The sequence below is a fragment of the Haliotis rubra genome, unplaced genomic scaffold, assembly GCF_003918875.1.
Source record: "Haliotis rubra isolate DU_JTF1 unplaced genomic scaffold, ASM391887v1 Scf21, whole genome shotgun sequence".
Taxonomy (NCBI): domain Eukaryota; kingdom Metazoa; phylum Mollusca; class Gastropoda; order Lepetellida; family Haliotidae; genus Haliotis; species Haliotis rubra.
In genome coordinates, this window is record NW_025766114.1 from 1,915,926 (window position 1) to 1,925,157 (window position 9,232).

The window sequence follows — 9,232 nt, forward strand, 5'->3', positions numbered from 1 at the left end:
GGGAACCAGTCCGTAACAGAACTCGGTGTGAAACTAAGAATAAAGAAACCAATATAAGATATAATAAATCGTTGTACGATGATCTAAGTTTACAAATCACTACAGGTATTTCAGTGGTTATAGCAATATAGGCAGAGATGGCAATAGTCACCTCACTGCTAAAATGGTTTCCCAAATAAGGTGAATATCCAGGGTAAGAATGATCTCTACTCGAGTGCTGGTCTTTTTGTAACTTGAATGAGTTTAGTTTTACGCCGCTTTTATCACTATTCCAGCAATATCACGGCGGAGGACACCAGAAACGGGCTTCACATTTTGTACCCATGCGGGGAATCGAACCCGGGTCTTCGGCGTGAGGTTGTAACTTGAGATGTTATGTGAGATGAGATTAAGAGTTAGCTTCACTAATATACCCGAGAAAAAGAAATTCCAGAATCTTCCAATTTCCAGGGTCAGAAAATCTCATGAGGTTGTAGTACCCTGAAGCACCTTACAGAATTCTGTCTAGATATACACAATTCTAAATATGGAGCATACCTCCCCCATATTGTATGTGAACAGGTACACTGTATTACACTTGGGACGTTGTTACACAATAAATAACACTATCACATGACAATATAGACTCACTGGAGATGTACTTGCTATCTGTGACCCACATACATATCAACCGACGTGTGTGACTGTCCTTCCGCAGACACGATTAGGATCGCACAAATTGTTCTGTAATTCATTTAGCATAATTTCACAATATAGATTCTTTCATGACATACATATTGACGGATGCTGGCGGTCAATTTAGTTTTATGAAACAGAGGATTGTTTATATCCTAGATAAGATTATGTATTTTAATGGTGATCTGACAGTTGTTCAGTGCCGTTATATAAACATAATCTGTATGTATTCACACAGGAGCTAGTTAGTTCCAGGACGAGTTCCTAGCAGTCCCATTACAATGTGCCAAATTCTATTAACCTAGTGAATGCTCAAGGCGCTACATTTTTATGACCAAAGTAATCAGATCAGTGTGAGCTCAATTTAATTTTCAGCTCCCCTGGGAGTATACGACGCAAGGTGCCTTGTATCTCGGCTGGAGGTGTAGAGTTACATCTCCCAGTGAGAATTCTGAGTTAGAGATATCTGCATTCATGTTGTATGAAGGGACCAACTTGACCTAGGGGTCAGATTTGGTGATTTGGTCATAGGTGGACGTCATGGATCTTAGTTCACTTTGATTCAGTTCTGGATTTTCTGGTCGATTATGTTGATTGCTTGTCGTTTAACGCCACACCCAGCACTCTGTATATAATCGAATGTGGACCAGACAATCCAGTTATTACCACAATGAGCATCGATCTGCGTATTTTGGATACAATGACATGTCAACCAAGTCAGTGAGCCTGACCACCTGATCCCGTTAGTAACCTTTCACTCAGCAAAACTGATACGATGTTAGATAACAAACAAAGGTCAATGATAAACAATAACCCACAGTAATAATTTTTGTATTTTCTTAAATTTAGTTATTGCCAAATAAATCAATACCTTTGAGAAATTGTTTCGTTTAATTCCAAGTAAGGTGTTTTAGTTGAACCAAGACTGAATATTCACATTCACGGTTTAATCACTTAGTCAAAGTTTGCCATTTCACAGATGTCGTTTTGTCAAAGGATAATATTCCGTTTCATCAAAGTGAAGAGTACAATTAAACAAAAACAAACAAAGATATGAAACAGTTTGCAGGAATATGATCACATAGCTCTTTTCTTTATCCTGACTTCGACTGCTGTAAACATGAGCATGAATCACACACAGGATATTGCGCAATCCACTTTGAGAACAAGTCCTAAATCTTTCCGATAAGGCAAAACTCAAACATCAACGTGGGCGTGTTTTTCTGTATTTATTTTCAAACATCGGATTACACCAGATTCAGAATATTTTGGCTGACCAATATAGGGCGATATGAATGTTTGTTGTTCAGATGTTGTAATAGAATGCGAACATCACAAAACGTGTAATGCGTAGATGTTGCTGGAGATGAGACCATATCTTTTGAGTTCCCTATCATCTACCTGAACGCCATATACAAACTGTGGCATGGTTTAACATTTTGTGGACATTGTGAACAAATATTTTAGACATGTAAAATCATCCCACCACCCGGGTTCGATTCCCCACATGGGTACAATGTGTGAAGCCCATTTCTGGTGTCCCCTGCCGTGATATTGCTGGAATATTGGTAAAAGTGGCGTACAACTAAACTCACTCACTCACTCACTCATCCCACCAATATTGTTGTTATTACAGGAAGATCACCAACGCATAGGACACGGATGGCCAAGTCGTCGAAGGACCGCAATTCATTGGGCAGAGTTGCGTCCCTTTGGCATGCCAGAAACCTGTGTCGTGAATATATTGTCATCAGAACCATACCAGTGTCTGTTGGTTTCTCTATTCAGACTGCCCCACCTCATAGAACCGACACCGGGTTATATAACAGGAATACTGTTTAAGGCGGTGTTAAAACACACACTCACTAACTGACTGACTGACTCACTAACTACTGCAACAGTCCACTAGAAGATCGCAAAATACCATGTGCATCCTGGATTCAAATTCAAAGGTTTTAACTTCATCAGTTACTTACAGTATTGGTACGTTCAAGGCCACAAACGCTAATTCACGTTGAAGTAAGTAATTTGGAATAAATACATGCCAGCAATAACTTCACAAATTATTTATTCATTTAACAAATACAATAAGAAGCAGTGACATGATTCAGCACAGTAAGCAACATGTTTGATCCTATCAGGATACATCATACCGTTAGTTACGCTATCTTGATTCCCATTTGGTTAAGGACAAATTTGACTGCGAGGAGAGTGCTTCTTGGTTACCACAAATTCACCTGCGATGTATTTACAAATCAATATCTTAGTGCATCGGAAATAAAATCGAAAATGCATCTTCCACTTAAAACTAATAGAGCTATTTCCAAAAGAACTTTGATAAAGTTATGTGGATTTGCATCTAAGTGTGTTCGTTTATTTTTCACAGAATTTTCTTCAACTTTATATACATAGCATCATGTTCTTTCTGAATTAGAATATGCAGGCGTGTATTCATTGCAGATCATGGTGATGATATTACTTCATGTCAAGCCTCGTGGATTTACTTAAGGTCCACCAGGGACCGATCAGGTAATTCAATCTGATGTCTGATTAATCACATTCATATAGATTGGATCAGTCTGGGGCTGACTCATCAACAGCCATTAAGCCACATGATCTAAATAGAAATTCTTAGAAAGTGCTTACATGTATAACCAGGAAGTTATTTAGAAACCAGATACAAATCTGTCTTTATAAGGGTCAGTACTACATGTTTCTTTCATTGCATATTTTCCCTATAATGTTTAGAATTATCAAGAGTTATTTAGCTTTCCAGGAATTCAATCAGATTTAACAGGTACAGCAGCCATATTGAAGATATCAATTCGCCTTCGCTCGGCCTTGTATTCATATATCATTAAGAAGACTGAAATCAAGTATCTAGCTATGCACCGAGATATGTTTTATTTTCCAGTTATAATGTTATAATCTTGTCATATGTATTGCCATCACTGAAATGCGTATGAAGTCCACTGAAGTGCTTAAACCCTTCTGTGGTCAGGTTCACAGTAATACCTTCATAATACCTTCATATTGTCTGACAAACCATACATACTCACTCACTCACTCAAAAACAATTTGACTTCACATGCTATAAAATAATATTTTTCAGCTAAAGGAGACATTACTGAATACCTTATCTTGGTCAGCTAATCAAATACCACGGTTATATTTATAACTAAATGTTCACTTATCACAGACAGTGCCCCCCCAATGGTGACAATGTATATGAGTATGTTCCTGTGTGAACAATATTTCTTTGTCATTTTCATACTTTTTGTGTTGATCCTTTTTTACCTGTACGGTTTTTATTTTAAATAATTTCCAATTTGAATAATAAATAATACAGTTGAATGACATTCTTATGGATCTATGTTTGAAGAAAACTAAAGTATGATAGGAAGGATCTTTTCTGTGTGGAATGAAAGCAAAACCAACAACTCACTCTGTCCATGCAATATCTGTTACAGTGTTTTAAATATTTTCATGTAACGAGATTATTTCGATTTATCTTCATTTAGAAAGGGAAAATTGTCTGCCAATTTTCTCTTTCAGCGTTATTGTGTGTCAAAAGGTTGTTACTACTGTGAAACAAAGGGAACCCTATTTCAAGTCAGTTCTTTCACTCCCATGTGAAACGTGAGACACAATGGGTTCAAAGTTTAGTGCAGCCAAGCATTGTAATAGCATCCCTCAGAGAATACTTAATAGAATAACAAAATGCTTTGAAGATATTGCTTTCAAAGGATACTAATAGGACTGAAATATGGCCTTGCATTTTGAAATGGGATAGTTTTGTGGCTTCTTGCAAAATATTAGGTCAACTAAAAGAAGACTGCTGTTTACACATTAGAAGGTAATTTTCTTTGAGAAAGTGATAATATGCATTGACACGATTTGGAATAATGTTCTTTGGTTTATCCTGTAGAGTATTATCAGTGACGATCCGGGCTAGAATTAGTCTCGATTGATGGGATCGGATCGTCAGGTTCGCTGAATTGGTTGACACATATATCCCAATTGCGTAGATCGATACTTATGATGTTGATCACTGGATTGTCTGATCCAGACTCGATTATTTACAGACCGCCGTCATATAGCTGGAATATTGCTGAGTGCGGCGTTAAACAAACCAACCAACTACAGGGCATTTTGAAACGCTTTATGAATTTGACAGGTTGAAGAATATTATTAATACAATTGTCCTACAAGAACACTGACATCACATAGTAATTCATTCTAAACCATTGCCAACACAGCAAAAGCCATTGTCATCTTTGTCAGCATCATTTTCAGATAGAGTATGCAAACATAAATATATTCCACGTCAATTTGAACCTCGCAGATCAAATGCAAGCAAAGCATGTTTCATCCGTATTACGATGTTGTTTGCAAACAAATGGTGTCTGGACTTGAAAATGCTCCAAAATGGGTTTGTGTCAAAGTGAAGGATGGCTTTCCTGTCTTATCTGTACAATCTTTACAGTCTCGCTGGTGTCCCAGACACTGGAAACTACCGGTCAGTATATTATACTCAAGGGAACGTGTTGGCTTCCTGCTAGCCAATATGTAGCTCTCTGTCCTGGACAAGAGTCTTACTTTAAATGATTCGGTGGTTTACTAATACAAGTTTTCTGCTGATTAATTAGACCTCACCTGACACATGGTATATGTCATTCATATTTTGATTTTTCAAAGGTGATAGATCGGACGTATATTAACCAAATCGTCTTCGCGTAAAATCCCTGAAAATAAGTACAATCAAGACAAAGCTTCTGACACCTCACTCTATCCTTTAAGGTTACGGAAGTGAATTAAACCAAACATTTTTTCAATGTTTAATACTTCCTCAATACACAAATATTCAAATCATCCATTCTAACAACTCACTGCTACAGGTATCGTATGTGCTTGCAATGTTAAAAAATTTCCCAACATATACTCCTTTACCAATGGCACATTATCATCAAACAATGGCATATGTGTCAATCTCGGAATACTATGGCAACGCAAAATAATTCTACAGACCATTTAATGGCATCATAGTCTGTTTCTTGCAATGGGTATACAGTGGGTGTGTATTTCACCGGGAACACACTCAAAAACAACCAGCGACACAAGGCTTCTAATGACCTTTGCCAGCTACATGCCACTGACCAGTAAGACTGGTCCCTGTTGCCAACCTCTACAATAGCAGCGTCTGTTAGTGCTTGTTTGACATTTGCTGGTAATAGTTGAAATGAAATGAATCTTATGGGAAGCCTAATGGAGGCTGCTTGATTTATTGAGATCGTGTAGATGAAGGGAGCGTAAAGGTTATCATTATTTTTGTTTCTATGTTGGGCAGACTGTATACTCTAGTGTTGTTTTCAGAACATGTGACTGTCAATTAAGATCTCGTTTTGGTATAAAACCGTCAGTGAGTCACTATAATCAACTGCAGACATTCCCGAATTCCTCATCCATTGCCGAGCTTGGCGGAAGACAATATGATACAACTACATGCAAACATTTCTGATATCTACTCAATGAAAAAGGAATTTGTTTTGGCGGATAACGTCAAGGCTGACTATTATCTGGCGTTGACATTAAACAGAAAAACTGTAAAAACGCTGAACTTTCATCGATACACAACATTCAAGAAAGCTTAGTAATCACAAGAAACACCATTTATTTTTTTTATATAAGAACACTAACATATATAAGAGATACGACGCCCACTCTAACATAAAAATTGATCTTCCTTCAAGTGTTCACTGTAGCACATGGAGATAGATAATACAGACGGATAGAAAGGAAAATGTACCAATACAAAAGTAAGTATGTGTGTAAATGCCAGCATGTTCAAACCACGCAGTATGTATGTATGTGTATGTATGTATGTATGTATGTATGTATGTATGTATGTATGTATGTATGTATGTATGTATGTATGTATGTATGTATGTATGTATGTTCAATGTATGTATGTATGTATGTATGTATGTATGTATGTACGTTTGTTCGTGCGTACGTGCGTGCAAAAGGTTTTGAACAGCTATCTTTACGAGTTTTTAACCGTGTGTATTTACGTACACTTCTCCCAGCTTCTCATCCATTCATTCCATCACTAAAATATTGCCTCGAGCCGAGAGAATGTCAGACAATTACCGTATTGGAAAATGGCATGTTTGAAGATCTCAATGGCCGATTACAAGCCACTAACACTTTATGCGGACCATTCCCCCTGGCCTAATCAATGACTTGGTCATTGTTTAGAGGCAACCTCCTGGATTGTCTATAAGCTCTGTGTGTACATCAGCGTCTAGACAGGGATAAATTGGTACCAGTTTTCATCCCGACAAAGACAGACAAATCGGCAAATTTGGAAATAAACGATCTTATGATAACAGGATAGATGTTGTGTAATGAAGTGTTTAGGTCTTTAATATTATGCATCGCTGTGGATAGATGTGGCAAAATTACAAACTTTCAAACTTGAAACACATACTGAAGAATTATCACCTTGGTACGTAGGATGTCAAACATGACCTGCGGTCTGAATATCTTGACAAGGTGATCAACGGCTGAAGAACATTGTGTTTATGCCTATTGTTTTGAAACTGGAAACATTGAAAATGACTGATAGAACAGTGAAAGTGACGAATCAAACGTTTGAAAACAAAACCCATTCGTTTAGCCCATGCAAATGAACATCCTGAACTGGGGGTTGAAAATGCGACGTTTCCCTCATATTCAGCATTCCTGTATTCGTTTTGCTGATCTTATCCACAAAGAAAAGGAATTGGCATCTGTTTTCACAACCTAGGTTGCCCTGCCCCAAAATATTTACACGATAAGGATTATATAACATCACAGTTGAAATATGAACACGTATATATATGTACTTACAACGTTCTGTAAATAGGAGGTAATTAAATGGCCTTAACTCGGTTGTCCGTCGGTTTGTGGCAATTCTCGGTTAGAATTGGAGTCCAGCATCTGACACTTGTGGGAATAGGATTATTTGGCTGGGTGGTCAGGTTCAGTGGCACAGATGAAAGCGTGTCAACGTTCCTCGACAGCATGAAAAGTTGTTCATGATGTCAGCTATTGATTTGTGTGGTCCAAACTAAAATAAACCCCACAACAGCAAATATATAAAATTACGAACAGAACCAATAACATGGGATCATATTCTAAAGAATGCCATTGTGGCACATTTGCCATTGCCATTGATAAACAGGTTTTAATGCCGTGTCAAATCAAAGCAACAGTGCACATGGTGGAGATCACACGACATGAGCAAAACCGTACCCGCTTAGTGGCCAAGTCTCATCAGGCACAGTAGGACATTAACAAAAGTGAGACATTTCTGAAAATCAAATTCACTAGACGTCAGAAATCTGCTTCAGTAATGAGAATTTCAGGAAATGTAAATGTTTAAGTTCCGCATGTAGGTGTTTTATTAGCCCACAAGTCATTGCCAGAGTAATTGGTACTCAGAGTAGATGGTAATAGGATCTAGATATTTGAATTTCAGCTGACACAGTCCATTATTGTCTGATCTGTACATAAAGTGTGAACTATTACAGCATTAACCTTTACGGTCAATGGTTATTATTGATTTGCTCTGTAATATTTTTTATTCAGGATACTCTGTGATGTTTAAAGGTACCTTTCAACTTTTTCTTTCGTGTGGCATTTATTGTTGAGGTCGACTGAAAAAATATGGGGAAACAAGCTCTAAGTTATTTGAAATCATTTTAATATGTGTATAGAAATACACACTCTTAAAAACGGAAACACATAGACTAACATTGGCAAATATTACTGTGCTTGATTAAATGTGCATATTTCATTTAATTTGATTCATACAAGAGTGAAAGTTGCAGTTAGTTACATGTTCTGGAAACATAATGATTATACTTATTTTGCTGTCCTGGTACCAGTACCTGGTGTGACCCCCGTGTGATATTATCCCTGCTTTACACATCCTTGGACTGACTGAATATGTCAACGGATTCCGTCTTGTGGAATTATCCACTATTCTTCCTCCAACCCAATGTGCAAGTGCCTGTTGGATATGTTGGCGTTGATGTGCACATCCATGGAGCTCATCACACGGATCGTTCCTCGGGTTTAGAGCCGAGGATGGAGAAGGCATTGGCAAGACACTGACCTTTGAATTATGAAGGACGTCAACTGTGACACGATTTGTGTGTGATGTAGCGTTGCCATGCCTCTGTCGGATGATAATCGGAAGAAGGTGACGTTAAAGAATTTGGTCCACGTAATTATCCCGAAAACCATAGATTACTTGCGATAGTCGAAAAAATGCATATAAATTCCGTTATGCACAAAGCAAACTTAAGTGTCCATCTCCTGAACATGAGTGTATACAAAAGGTTAAACTACAAGATAGTTCGGATACCAACTGATTAAACAAGGAGTCAGGTTATTAATGTGTATTAACTTACACAGAGCACCTTTCTGACATCATGTCTGGAGCAGTCTAATTTTTTAAGAGTTTGCGCTTAGTCTGAAGCAATATTCAGGAGTTCCCTGCTCTGATATT

At 37.7% G+C, this 9,232-nt stretch overlaps 1 protein-coding gene across 1 annotated transcript in view; it reads left to right on the forward strand.

Annotated features, from left to right (window-relative positions):
• Positions 1-2,596, forward strand: part of LOC124276547 (ribonuclease P protein subunit p14-like) — a 62,598-nt gene extending 60,002 nt beyond the window's left edge. Inside the window, exon 7 of the mRNA XM_046712188.1 lies at positions 2,312-2,596. The gene's annotated coding sequence lies outside the window, so the exon portion shown is untranslated. The remainder of the gene's footprint in view (positions 1-2,311) is intronic.
• Positions 2,597-9,232: the final 6,636 nt, after the last annotated feature.